Consider the following 14,004-nt stretch of genomic DNA (forward strand, 5'->3'; position numbering starts at 1 on the left):
GGTTTGGTGGTGGCTGCATCATGGTTTGGGTCCTTATGTCTTTAGATGGAAATGGGATCTTAGTTCCAAATACCAATCAGTGTTGTCATCCTATTCTCTGGCATCTGCATGAAAACTGATTATTTTCATACGTCAACATAACAACATCCTAAAGCACACAAATCAACGAAAGAATAGTTTCATCAGACGGAGATAAATATTGTAGCTCAGTCCTGCATCAGACTGAAAATCTGCAGGATGATCTGAAGTGAGGAATGTCCAGCTGGCCTCAAAAATGGACGTCAGGTGTTTTTACAGTATGGGCCAGTTAGGACTGGACAATAAATCGATTATATATCACCTGATCAATAGCAGTAGGTAAGATGTCTGACAGAACATTTGATATTCAATATATAGAATATGCATCAAACTCTGATGCAGAACCGCACAGCATTCTGGGAGATGGAGGCAGAGGAAAGACTTTAGCTGCTCAACCTCTCATGGCGAGCTAACCAGCCGGATAGCATCAACTCACTAGCTAGTTGGTTACCTAGCAACAACCTGTTGAGTAACTTGTGCAGCAGCAGTTTCAAGTTTTGCCGTAACTGCTTAAAAATAATAATAATATATTTTTTAAAAAAACAACAATGTGGAGACAAAACTATAAAACAGTGAAGGTTTGGTAGTATTTCAGATGTTTAAAACAAAAAACTAAAACCAATAATTATCGACATGGGCTGATACGAAACGCTTGTATCGTGATACGTTTCTCAGCCATATCATCTAGCCATATGGCAAATATTAGCAAATACATTTTTTTAACTGTATGCATTTTTATTTCTATTTTAATGATCAGCCATTTCTTTAGTAAATCATCTGCACAAGCTACAGTTTTATATCTTTGGAAGGGAAAACTCTGCTCATTCCATGTAAGTGTATATACAAATAGTTTTAGAAAAACAACAACAACAAAAAAACAATCCCATGTAAAAACCTCTAAGTTATTTTTATTTTTTGCATGTACACACACTTCAGTTCTAGAAAAGCTCTGCTTTGTCTGGGCTTCAAAGCTCCTTTCTGATTCTACAGCAGCACACAGACCCCTCTGACCAGTCTGCTGATCTCACCTAACAAGCCCCCATGGTGGAATCGAAAAGCAAAAAACAAGACACGTTGCAGCTGCTGGAGAGAAAGAGGCTTCCTGCTAGAAAATCGCTCATCTGTAAAACCTTCAGCTGCAAGTAGTCACTGTAGTGAAACTCGTAGATTTAGCTTAGTCAGACTCAGAAAGAGAGTGACAGAGAAGTCTTTGATCATGAACTGTCAAAAAAAAACAACTAACTCTTGTGTCGGTCTGTGAAACTGATCACTCGTACAGTAAACGGACTCTAAAAAACAGACCTGGGTTATTTCTTTAGCCCAAATGCAAGTTAGTTTTAACCCAAGCACCCTACACATTTACCAGGTAAAAAATCCAGACTTTTCCAGAATTAGCGCACCTCTCACTCCACTGTGTTCAAATGAAATTATGAAATACTAGAGATCACTTTAAATTCAACGCACATATTGATACAGTGGCTTGCCTGGAAAACCACTGTACTGCTGGAAGGAAGGAGCAACAAAAAAAGCATGAAAATGGGATTGGAAATCAAGTTGAAATTCAGTTATTCCCCAAACTCTTATTCTCTTTACTTATCCAGACCTGAAAAATACTAGAATAAAATACATTTTTTTCTTGACCAGTTTTTTGGGAAAGAAAGGAAACCAGAGAAACCTTTGTTGTTTTTCACAGGCAGCCATTTTGAACTTATAACAACCTGACCCAGACTTCTCCAAACCTATCTAAACGGGATGAAAGAAACGCCGAGATTGTAAGATTGTGGCTCTAACTCACCTGCTGGGAAATATTGTGCGATAATGTCACAACTGACATATTATGTCATGAAGACCAGCATCGTGGTGGAGCTATCCCGAGTTTTAGAGGTGGCGAGTTGGCAAAATAAGGATTTTGTTTGTTACCAGGGAGGTTTTAGAAAGCTTACAGCTAAACTTTACATCCTTTGTTTACATATAAAATTACTCCTAATGTGTTTTCAGACTAGTATCAAAGAGCCAGAGACTTAAAACTACATTTGTAAATTTAAAAACACTTTATCGAGTCAGGTTATGTATGCCACTGATTTCTACAGCTCTTGCTCTTGTGCCTTTTGTAAACTCGAGCTCAAAACCGGCTGCACTCAAAAATCAGAACATGCGTGAAATAAAGAAAAACCTACTGACAGATCTGGTGACCTCCTGTTCACCTCAGAAGTTTGACAGGTTTTGCCAGTTTTTCTTTTTTTCCTTCTTCCGAGAAGTGGACACCTTGTTGAACCTCAAAGCCTGGCTCCCTTTGGCAGCAAAAGCGGGACGTCCATCTCATCTCAGAAGTTCACGGGCCACAAAGCAAGCTTCGGAAGATTCCTTACGCAAATGCACAGTTTCACATGTGTGCGTTTGTGAAACTGTGTTTGTGTAATAATAATAATTATTTAAAAAAGGGACGTACGTCTTTGAGAGTAGAGATCTGGAGTTGAAGTATGAATGTGTGAAACCTCTGAGCCTCAAGGCAGCATGCAGTTTTTTGGCTTAGTATGAATGCGTGTGTGCGTGTGTGTGTGTGTGTGTGTGTGGACCTACGTGATGATGCTTGAACCGAGGTGGGAGGATGGGGAAAGCCAGAGGAGTGCCTCCATCTCTCTAACCTCATCGATAATTCAGCGCCGTCCACCAGGCCTTTCCAGCTTTCCCCACAACTGCAGCTGGAGAGAAGAGCTCAACTGATCTGTGTTGCGTCCCACCATCGCAACATCGATCTATTTTTATACACTAATGCCTCTCTCAAGGGTCATCGTACATGGGTAGAGGCATTGTAATCTTTTCCAGAATGAGCCGTGTTGAAAATGGAGAAAGGCCACAAAACAAATGAGAGGAAATATCAGGCAATGTTAAGGGCGACCTTAAGCGAGGCGCACTTTAAATTTCCAAAAACCAAATGTTAAAGAGGGAAGTGAAAACAGAACTGCAGACACCAATATAAAAGCACCGGGTGAACTTTTGCTCAATTCACCCATGTTCCTCAACCAATCTGACTACAATTTTTTATATATGGGTGGAACAATATACTCTTCACAGTTCATTGTGATGTTCACAACACGCTGTGGGAATGTGTTGACAGCAGTGAAAAGGAAATCCTTGAGAAATCTTTTAAAAAATGATGTGAAAGAAGCAAACAAGGCAAAAAGAATAAAACGGGGCCAAGGACAGAACCCAGCGGAACAATAAAAAAATCTTCTTAATAAAAAGCAGCTCACTAAAATTTCAATAGATAGTCCCATTCAACATTTTAAAGTCAAAGATAACTAAATGTTGAACTCAAAGCTACTTAAGACTGGAGCTGTATGAAAATCAGACAGAAACGTGTTCAAGATGTTTTCACTCTTTGACATTCATTAATTCAGTTCAGTTTATTTATATACTGCCAATTCACCACAAATGTCATCACGAAAAAATCTTTTCAGTCCAATCACAAATGCATTCCAACTAGTTACCAAACTATTATGCTCAATAATTAATCAAAACGTTTCTAAGAAACCACGGCCAGCAGATTGCTTTAAAGACAAGAAAAACCTTCATTCACAAGAAGGTCTAGCTAAAGCTCTGTTCAGACATATTCCACAGCTCAGCAGTAACGCTATCGCTCCAACAGTTTTATCAGCTTCCTAAAGAAAACTGCATCCACAATCACCTGTTTTCACAGACCTTATCCCAACTTTTGTTTGGTGGGAAAAATACAGAAACGCTGATTTAGCTGCAACAGCTCAAATGGTAAAACGACAACTAGCCCCTTTAGTTTTAACGAGACATATTTTTCACATGCTCTCAGGTGAACTGAGGGGTCTAAACGTCTGATTTGTGTTTGTGATGATCTCAGCCAGCTGCAGCCCACAATCAGTTCACAGCCAGTAAAGATGGTAAGTTTATCATGAGTTGTGCAGTCAAACCATTTCATGCTAGTTTCATTTAATTTAGGGACTTTCGCCACCATGCACAGTTGCTAGTTGCATTTAAAACTATTATGCGTAGTTTCAAACGCTTTCCTGCTACACTAATCATGTCGTCCCTTTGTGAGTTACCTGGGCTGGGCGTCGGCTGCTTCCTGCTTCAGCAAAAGGTGTGGCCAAGGTCCGAGGGACCTAAAATCACAAAGCCTGATCCTCAGGGAGAAACACTAGTTTGGCATTTATTCGGGTTCAGATGGTTTATGTCAGGTTTCCTCTATTATGGGTAAATATTATGACAGTAGATGTTAAGATGGCCTTAGGAGATTTTTGTGCGTTAAGGGAAAATTTCAATACATTAAAAGGGATCTTTCACGTGGAACTACAAAAACACAGCTGCCTATTGCTGTGAACAGAAATGGGATTGGAGAAACAGCTCCTAAACCTCAGTTGGAAGAAAGAGGGAAGATTTCTTCAGTCTATCTACTGTTTTTACTGCAGGATGATGAAAAAGTTGGATTCCTTAATCCAAGAAGGAGAACACAACCCAGGCAAAACCTGGTGATTGTGGGAATAATGTTTCTAAGTCAAAAATGCCCAAGGTTTCACCATGGTTTTAATCCTCCAAATTCAAAATGTCTGCCCACACCGAACTGAGTGGAATTAAATGACAGACGGACATTTATTCCCCCACTTGTGAGCCAAATGAATTCTCTCAGTATTTTCACTTCTTTGTCGACCTTTGTGGTTTTTGTGGACGGATGTCTAAAGTTAAATTTAGACAGATTTAAAGAGTCCTGGGCGTGACAAATGGTATTGTCAGACTAACGGCTTTTCAAGTGCATTATACGAAAATGACATCAAAGATCAATAAAGCTTAAACTCTAATGAACATTTAACACTGGGACTGGAAAACATTTTAATTATCCAAAAATAAATAAACAAAACAAGACAAACAGCAAATAAAAACGAATTATGAAGTTTCTGTAAACAAAATTGCCCTTAAAAAGGAGCAATTTGAGACAAATCAACCAGACTGCAGACTTTTGTATAAAGAGAAAGAGAGAGAAAAGAGTAAAATGATAAATCATGCAAATGAAAATTATTGATATCGTTTTAATTTGTCATGCGCTCAAACGATTTATTGCTTTTTCTGAACTCACATTTAGGAAGACTTTGAAAACACTCCTTGCTTCTTGGGTGGCCAGTGTGTTGCAGAGTTATGTCAGATTTCTATACATTGTGTTATCACTTTTGTCCTTACGTTTTCCTTAATTACTGAACTTTTCAGGGAAACAAAGAAAGAGAAAAAAAAAACTTTCCCAGTGTCGCAGTCAGGCCCCTAACAATATTTATAAGTCTTAAATCTAGACAGTAAGTCCGCCTCTGGGCCTGCGGAGGCTAAACTGAATTCTACCTTTTTCCTCAAGTTGAATCAGCCATTTTAACTTTTTTTTTTTGTTCATTTCCTTGCCTCCTTTCGTTTCAGCTTTCTGTCACTGACTCTCAGCTGCATCGCTGACACCAGGGGTTCACACAGGCAGTCGAGGCATATTCACATCCCAATCTTCCCCTCAGCTGAACTGAATCTTTTTCTTTGCTCTGTTTGTGCAGCGCCTGGTTCCTGTGGACAGGGTGGCTCTCACTGAATTGACCCCTCCTCCCCTCCCACCAGCTCCCCTCTAATTACATTTCCTCCACTTACTGAAGGTCACTGCAGAGATTTTAATGCTGATAGATGCTTTTCAAAAATCTGTCGGGCCATGATTTATTACAGAGCCTGCTATTTTTAGAAGCAACCAAATGATGTCAAAGGCTGCTGGAGTCTGCAGTTGGAGTTTATTTTTTTTTATTGGATTTTCATGTAATTCCATCATTTTTGCGTAATTGCATGATTTTTCAACAGACAATCCTGCACAAGCAGATAAGGAAACAGACTTGCACACAGAGAAAATCTCTTAAAAAAAACACAATAAAGCTGTTTGATAATACTTTTTTTCAGTCTTGTAGGATTACACCAAGGAATCCTGTTATTTGGTTACCATAATCGATGCTGAGAGTTTAAAATCTCTAATGCAACACAAGAGGCAATTTATTAAAGATTTGAACCAATTCTTTCTTTCATCAAACACATTTATTTCAGATGTTTTAAAATTCATTTTTGTTTATGGGTTCCGACAGCATTAAAATGTAATTTTATTAACAGCTGCATAAAATCAGTCAAATTCAATTAATCCTTTTTTGATACCAAATGGAAATTAAATGTTGTTGTTACTCATAAAAGTGATAATAAGTCTCCTTCCCTCAGTAACGACCTCACTGCTGAAGAGGGTTGCTGTTATGTTACGATGCGTTCACTGACTGGAAAGTATCCGACTGGCAGCTGACGTTTCTTAAAGGTGAAAAGCTATTGCATCATTTAAGCAGCTTTATTAATAATATGTTTTCAAGCAAAAAACATCAAAAGCAGAAATGGCTGAAATAGGGAAAATGTCGATGAGCAAAGTTTACACTCGCTGAAAAAGATGCCTAATTAAAAATGACAACGTTGAAGCATCAAAACTTGCGGTTCGTTTTCTATAACTGAATGTTTTAGTGAAGTTTTGCTTACAAAGCACTTCGTTCTTTATTGTCCTTTCCCCCCCTATTTTTGTCTCACCCACTCACTCCCCTCTCCATGAGAAACTGAAGCAGCTAAAGGTACTGCAGGCGCGATGTGACTGTGCAGTGCACCGAAAACAAAGAAAGAAAAATCTGTGGTAATGTCTGAACTTTACTCCCCATACATGTCTTTATCTTTTAATTTTGCATAAAATCCAAAATTGTTTTATTTTTTCTTCCATCTTTTCTACTTTCATCTTCTCTGAAGACTGCCGAATTAAAAACGGTTTAGGACAAAAAAACAAACAAAAAAGAAACTGCGCAGACAGATTTTAAGCTCTGCCTATTCTGGATATCCAGCTGTTTATTGCGTATATGGGGGCAGAAACGACACCAGAGTCGCTGCTGAAACACACATCAAGCTAGAGAAATGCCCACCTCTGTTGCATCCTCTCAGACCGACAGATGACAATCACCAAATAACACTCCATCAAAACTGCTGACACATCAGCCAGAACTGCTTGCTTTTTTAAATTTAGCTGCACGTAGGCGTGCACAAGCAGGCCAGGGATTAACTAAAGTAGGTCAGCTGGCATTAAAAGAAAGCAGGCTCCTATTGTCTCTCCTGCTATCAATGTTATTATGGAAACAGGAAGATTGAAGCCATTAGAAATATTCCATTTTGGCCTTATTGTCTTTTGCGGTCGCCGCGGGAATTGCTGAATCAGGCCTGATGCAGCGGAAGAACAGCGCCGCTGTGTCCGTTACCGTCCCGTGCCGTGTTCATTTGCTGTTGTTTCATTTCATTCATTTATGACTAATCTGGAACAAACTTCCGGAAAACAACAAAAAGGCCGAAACTCTGAGGGTTTTTTAAAAACCCATTTGTTTAGAGTTGCCTTTCACTCATAATACCAACTGAAGTCAATTTTAGTCTTTAGTTCAACTTATCTCTACTTTTATTTGTGACCTCACTGCACTGTGCTCTTTTATGTTTTCATATCTTAAAGTACTTTGAATTATCTTGGTGGAGAAATGTGTTCAACAAGTAAGCTCACCCGGCGTCGCCATTGAGACTGTCGCGTTCTTTGTTTTTTTCCAAGGTCAAAGTAAAGCTCGGCTTCATCACGCCATCCGACAAAGTTCTCCAACTGCCGGCGTGCGCTTGCAAAGGACGGAGCAAGCGAGTACCTACGCCGTGACGTGTTAAACTTCCTGAAATCTGCTGATATCTACAGTAACTTCCTGTTTCGGCAGCCCTCAAGTACCAACAATAATCCACAGTCATGCAGTTTCCTGTATAGAAGGATCTAATTTCCATACAAAACACCCTGTTGATGAAAATAAAACTACCGAAGGTTTCGTCTTAGTCTCCGTGGTAACAACTTCCACGCACGCAGAGGAGCGTTGACGAGGCGCTCTCAGCTTCACTGAGCACAAAAAGATCAAGTTTTCAGTTTCTTATCATCCAATCAAGCAAAATAGGAAACAAAAAAAACTGAATCCAGCTTTAAGTCTGTTTCTGCATAATTTACATTTATTCAGTTGACTGGGGCTTTTTTTTTTGTCGTAAGTTTCCTTTGCTAGGCCTTCTCAGTTTCACTTGTGTTTACAAAGTGCAAAATGAATAAAGTTAATTTGAACGGAACCGACCCGAAGAAAAGGTCATTCGTGGCCATTTGTGCATACAAAACAATAACTTTGACGATAATCTCCAATTTCAATTCTTATTTAAATGTTTAAGACGCTTGCATACTGGGATGTTAATTGCATAATTTTGTTTACATGCTACGTATTGCCAGTTCTATAAGTGGTGCCTATTTTACTTCTCCTTAAACCACAGGAAAATTTGTCCATTAAAATAGAAAATTCACTCCATATCTCTGAAGCCGCACAGAGCAACTCAGGTTTCTCCATCTTCCAAGCAGCGCGTCTTTCCCTTGCTTGCCGCCTTTCTGCTTCGTGCTGACTGAATGTTTTCGGTGTTTGCAGAACTCAGAACTGGAACACGAGCCGTTCTACGAAAACAAACCCAGGAAGGGGGCGACGGGGTTACTACTAAAAATGAAACCTTAAAAAGTTACTGGTAATACCTGGCAGCTCCTGAATTAAGATTCTTCACGAAGCAGCAAAATCTGCCACCAAATCCCAGACAGGATGTGGTGCTGAGTTTCCAAAGAGCAACTGAGGTTTGCCAACACTGTTCAGTCACTTTAAACCTATTGCATTTTTAAATGCTTCGGTTTAATTGAAAATGGACTTTAAATCAAAAGATACTAATTCTAGAGGTATAAAACAGAAAAAAAAACCCATAAAGATGAGAAATAATTATGAGCAGTATGAGCATTTTCATTTAGGCATTTGTTGCAAGGTAATGTAGAAAAACAGTTTTTCTGCCTTGGGCCACAAAAAAGTAGCAACCTTTTATTTCCAGAACAAAGCCTTGAGGTGTGGTAAGAGCTAAGAGGCATTAGGAGAAACCCAACTAAGTTAATTGAGTTCCACTTGTGTGATTACAAATTTAATCTGAGTTAAGCAACTCTAAAGGGATTCTGGCAGCTGGAATATTACCCTGCTGGCTCTAATCTCCCCCATAAAAAAGATTGTAAACAGAGCGGAGGACACAGAGAGGAAGGAGGAGGAGGAAGAGTGAGGGAAGCATGGCAACATGCTTCACGTTGTTTAAAGTGAAGTAAGAAAAGAAGATGCTGACAAGGATATGTAAAACTTTTCTGACTCCTCTCAGAAAGTTCTCTTAAATTCACATTTAATCAACCCTTTGATTGCCGGTCAGCGATTCTACCTCGCACCTCCAGCTATTGAAACATGGATTAAAATCTGTTTAAACGCAATATATTGGACAAGGTTCTTGATTTACATGAGACAATAGGTTTCTGCTTTCTCTGTACTTCAGGGTTGAATATAGAGGAAAAAAAACCCAGAAATGTCATTGGCTGAACATCTGTCGTTCTGTATTTCGAAAACAAACTGGCTCTACGGGCAACGTTGTGTATAATGTTTACACAAGACCTCCGTCTGGAAACTGCTGGTAATTTCAGATGTTGACTGGAGAAGAGCCGCCAAGACACCTGAAATTTGCTGTAGTTGTCATGCCAGGGCATTAGATGGTGCTGTCATTTTAGCATGTAGTCGAAACGAGCTCACGCTTCCACCTCATTTAGAGAACAGTAACCTGTCTGCAATGAACCAAGAAAACACTTTTCAGAGGGAGCTTTGAAAAGTGCCAAAGACGTGCAAATACGCAGCTGGACCGCAACAAAAATGCTGCGGTTTCACTAGGAGTCCGATTCATTGCAGCGACAAGACCTTTCTACTTGGAACCGGCTACGTGTGTGGCTTTTGAGAAAATTGTAGTCAGCGGTTTTACAGAAAGGTTATGGATGCAACATGTTGGGATGAGACACAACTCTTTATGAAATGTGTGATGCTGTGAGAGCTCTGGTGGAGAGAGCTAAATATTGTCTATTGTTTTTTTATTGAGAAAAAACAACAGAAAAACAAATCATCATCTTGCTACTACTTCCTGTCGTCTTCTTCATCGTTTTCTCCAGTAGATCACGTGACTCGTGATGTGAAAAAAGTGTTTCCATTGCAGTTTTGCAAAATAGATTTATTTCAATATGGCTGACAAACCACTTCATCTAAGCGCAACAACTTTATATCAAAAAAGTGTTTTGTTTTTTTTTATTGCCGTGTTTATGTTAAGCAAATTTATTTGCATAATTTCAATTTGCTCAATTTTATGTCTAATGGAAACAGTTACTGAAAATCGTCTCTACGTAAACGAGTCCATTGAATTTACAGCTTTACTGCTAACAATCAGACTTAAACACAAAACGGTACAAGTAGCACTGGTACCGAGTAAAATCACCATACCGACCAGTAACCACTTTTACATGGGAGACATCGTTCTCGTCGAGGGCGCCTCGTTGTCGTAAGGTGGCACGAGTGTTCGGAAAAAAACAGCTTTGCCTCCAATTAAATTTTTATTGCTTAGTATTTGCAATAGTTAGTGGGTGCCGCACTCTGTTGCTTGTTGTGCGTATTACAAAGCCCATCATAACATATGAACGTTTACCACGGCAACCAACGATCCTCGTGTTAGTGTCTGATTTCCAATACAGCCCTTCACAGGTTTTTAAAGGGAACTGAACTCAACTGTTATTCATCAATTCAAATCAAGATGAGAAACAGTGAAAACTTAAGGTTACTACGACGAGGACAAAGCAGTTGAGGATATAGTATTTTTATAGTAAAGATAAATTAGTTCTTGGACTATAATTGAGTTGGGAAAATGACTATATTTTCAGGTTTCTATGGCGTAAAACTGCTTGTTTTCCTGAGCAGCCGGCATGAAAGTTGTACAATATACCAGAAAACATTCAATTATTTCATTATGTCCCCGGCGTTCGACAACATTTTTCTAAACTCAGTTGGAATTTAGGAAACATTTTCACGCCTGTGGCTCTTTCTTTGATCGTTCCGCCTTTCTTTCCTTTCACTGGTCGCCAGCTACCTGTAATTAAGCGGCTGATTTCTATGAAAACTTGTCAGCGGCTGAATGCAGCTCTGAAAACCCTCATGAAAGGATCACAAAGGTTCCCACTTCAAAAGTGGACAAGTGTTAATTAACGGTCATCTACAGGATTTGGATGTTTTTTGTTTTTTTTCTTGCGGCTCCGCCGTTATAGTTATGATTAAATTACTTTAAAATGTGTTTTTCTTTTAGGATTCTATTGAGTTGTCAGCCAGTGAATGACGAGATGAAGTGAACATGTTCAGCTGTTGGTCAGAAATCATGCTGGGCAAGTTGTTTTTACTTTTTTTTTTTTGACACAAACCAGTTCTATACCTCACCTCATACGACCCCCGGAGAACACATTCTATCCTACACACACACACACACACACACACACACACACACACACACACACACACACACACACACACACACTTACCAAAGACCACCTCTGTTTCCTGCTCTGTGAGTGTTACTCCCAGCTTCGCTCCGATACGGAGAGCAACTTTCTAGGCACAGTGACAGATTGATCTGCCATCGCCGCTGCTCGTGCGAGGGCGACAGTGTCTGATAAAGAGTGGCAGACTGCATAGAGCGGGGAGTGTTACACATTTGTAACGACTCCAATTGCCAAAGGCAAAAACAAGGATCCCTTTTCGCACCGCTGGGCTAACTTATATGAGATGAGAACAGTTCAGGACCGTCTGCGTTTGTGCGAAAAATGTCCAAGTGGGAAAAAACAAAACAAAACAAAACAAAAAAAAACCTCTCATGGGTACCTTGAAAAGCTGCACGTGAATACATGTCTGTCTGGAGAAACTGTTAAATCTTTGTTACTTGAGATCATGCTGCAACACCAAGCTTTTTTCACCACACCCTCTCGTGTACAGACTTGACCTGCCATTCATCTGAGGAGCTAATTTTAAACACAAAGGGGAGGGAGGGGAAATGTCTGCAGCCATATGATAAATAGAGATGTAATTTCAACCTCATTACATTGTTGTCCACGGTGGAGTAAAATCCCGTTTTGACCTCTGAAACTCTTGTAAGAACAACAACCGAGATCTTGACAAGAAAGTAGCCTCCGTTCAAAACACTGTTGATTCCTTAAGTCATTTTTATCACATCATATAACGGTAATATAGCCACAGGGATGACAGCAGGAGCTTTTTTCTACATTCTGGGACCCGTGACGGCCTCTGTGTTTAGATGTACCATCTCTCCTGCTGACAGTGATATGAATATAGTCATTGCAGGGCCTTTTATGGAATTATATATCATGTGAAAATAAATATTTTGCTCTTTATGCTTCTTTTTTCCCCTTTGCTTTGTAAATGCATTCAAAATGCAACACAAATGCAGATACAATAAAAGTCAGCAGCTCTATTTATCATGAAAGTGGATAAAAACCCGCAAGATATGATGCAGACATAGTCAAATGTTGGTTTTGTCTACTTTCTCTTGTTCTGCTTCAAGCAACGGTCAATATTTCAGGTCACACAGTTGGTTGTGACCACCAAGGTTGTAAATAGCTTCAGCAAAAATTCAACTTCCGCTATCCTTCACATAAGTGTTGCTACAAAATATTCAATACTGTTCCTGCATGTTACTGCAGAGATATGATAATACAGGAACTAAAAAAGGAAAAAAAAGCACAGAGTATTATACAATTTCACAAAAACAACGCTCTCTCTTTAATTCTCTGAAGCATCTTTCCGAGTTTTGAATGTGAATTAGTGTAAGCTGACACTCTACTGGCTCAGTCTTATTTAAAAGACTCTTTTGTCCTGCAGCAGCTCACAAGATCACTTTACTTCCAGGTTTACAAATTAAAAATTCAGCGAATGACGAGCAAAATACCATCGGAACAGGAGATTACCTGTTTCTTGGAAGCGGCTCTCCCTTTGGGTGTGGCACACAAACACCATCTCTGTGTCTGAAACTAAGATCAAAACTTACTCCGTCAAAGAGGAATAGTTCAATCTGACTCTGTTTACTAATCGCTTAATCGCCCTATAAGGGGGAAAAGTTATGACAATTCTAATGGCCCCTGACCAACAGGGGGCCCTCCGCAATTTATTTATTGTTCATAGAAATAGAAGGAAAAATGGGGCCCTGTCAATTACAAAATTAATCATATTGATTGTTTTTAGTGGTAAAAATTAAATGTTTCACTCCCAGATCAAAAAACACACATCCATATTTGCCCTGAACCCCCCTGGATCTGCATGAAATGGTTCGTTCCTGCTTGGAGCTTGACGGAGACGATGTTCAGCAGCAGAAGTAGAAAACAAGAACGACTGTGGCTGTTACTACGCTGCTAAGAAAAATTATCAGGTTTTCAAATAAAAAAAAAATGGAGAGAGAGAGAAAAAGGCAAGAGTGTCAATTTATAACCCAGTTTTTCTCTGAGAGGTGGGTAGACCTCTCAGAGGTCTACCCACCTCATAGCTAGCTTAGCTACAGACTGTTTGCCTCCATTTCACTAACAACCAATGAATTAAGGAAAAAAAATACTAAGATATTCATATATCTAACTTGTTCCTGCACCTTTTACCACTTAACTACAGATGAGTCAGTCAGCAGCAGCTCTAGTTCCTCCTGACCTTCCCTCTCCTGAGTGAAATTAAAGCTGCAGTATGTAACTTTTATAAAAATATATATTTTTTCACATATTTGTTAAAACTGTCATTATGTTGTGACAGTACAGTATGAGAGATAATCTATGAAAAATCTATTTCCTCTGCTTTCTCAAAGTGCTAGAAACAACCAGTCAGTAGCAGGAGAGTTTTAGTGCTGTCAATCACAACCTCGTGTTGCTGCTCATCCCTATGCTGCAGCTAG

The 14,004-nt window shown here is 39.4% G+C and overlaps 1 protein-coding gene across 6 annotated transcripts in view; it reads right to left on the bottom strand.

The window, feature by feature from the left end:
* The window catches only part of mgat3 (mannosyl (beta-1,4-)-glycoprotein beta-1,4-N-acetylglucosaminyltransferase), a 58,935-nt gene that overhangs the window by 14,479 nt on the left and 30,452 nt on the right, over window positions 1-14,004 (bottom strand). Inside the window, exon 1 of one of the 6 annotated variants that reach the window (XM_023333615.1) lies at window positions 11,600-11,800. The exons of the other annotated variants lie outside the window; for them this stretch is intronic. The gene's annotated coding sequence lies outside the window, so the exon portion shown is untranslated. Of the gene's footprint in view, window positions 1-11,599; window positions 11,801-14,004 lie in introns of those variants that run through there. 6 annotated transcript variants of the gene reach the window in all.

The sequence above is a fragment of the Xiphophorus maculatus genome, chromosome 5 (genome assembly GCF_002775205.1).
Source record: "Xiphophorus maculatus strain JP 163 A chromosome 5, X_maculatus-5.0-male, whole genome shotgun sequence".
Classification (NCBI taxonomy): Eukaryota; Metazoa; Chordata; class Actinopteri; order Cyprinodontiformes; family Poeciliidae; genus Xiphophorus; species Xiphophorus maculatus.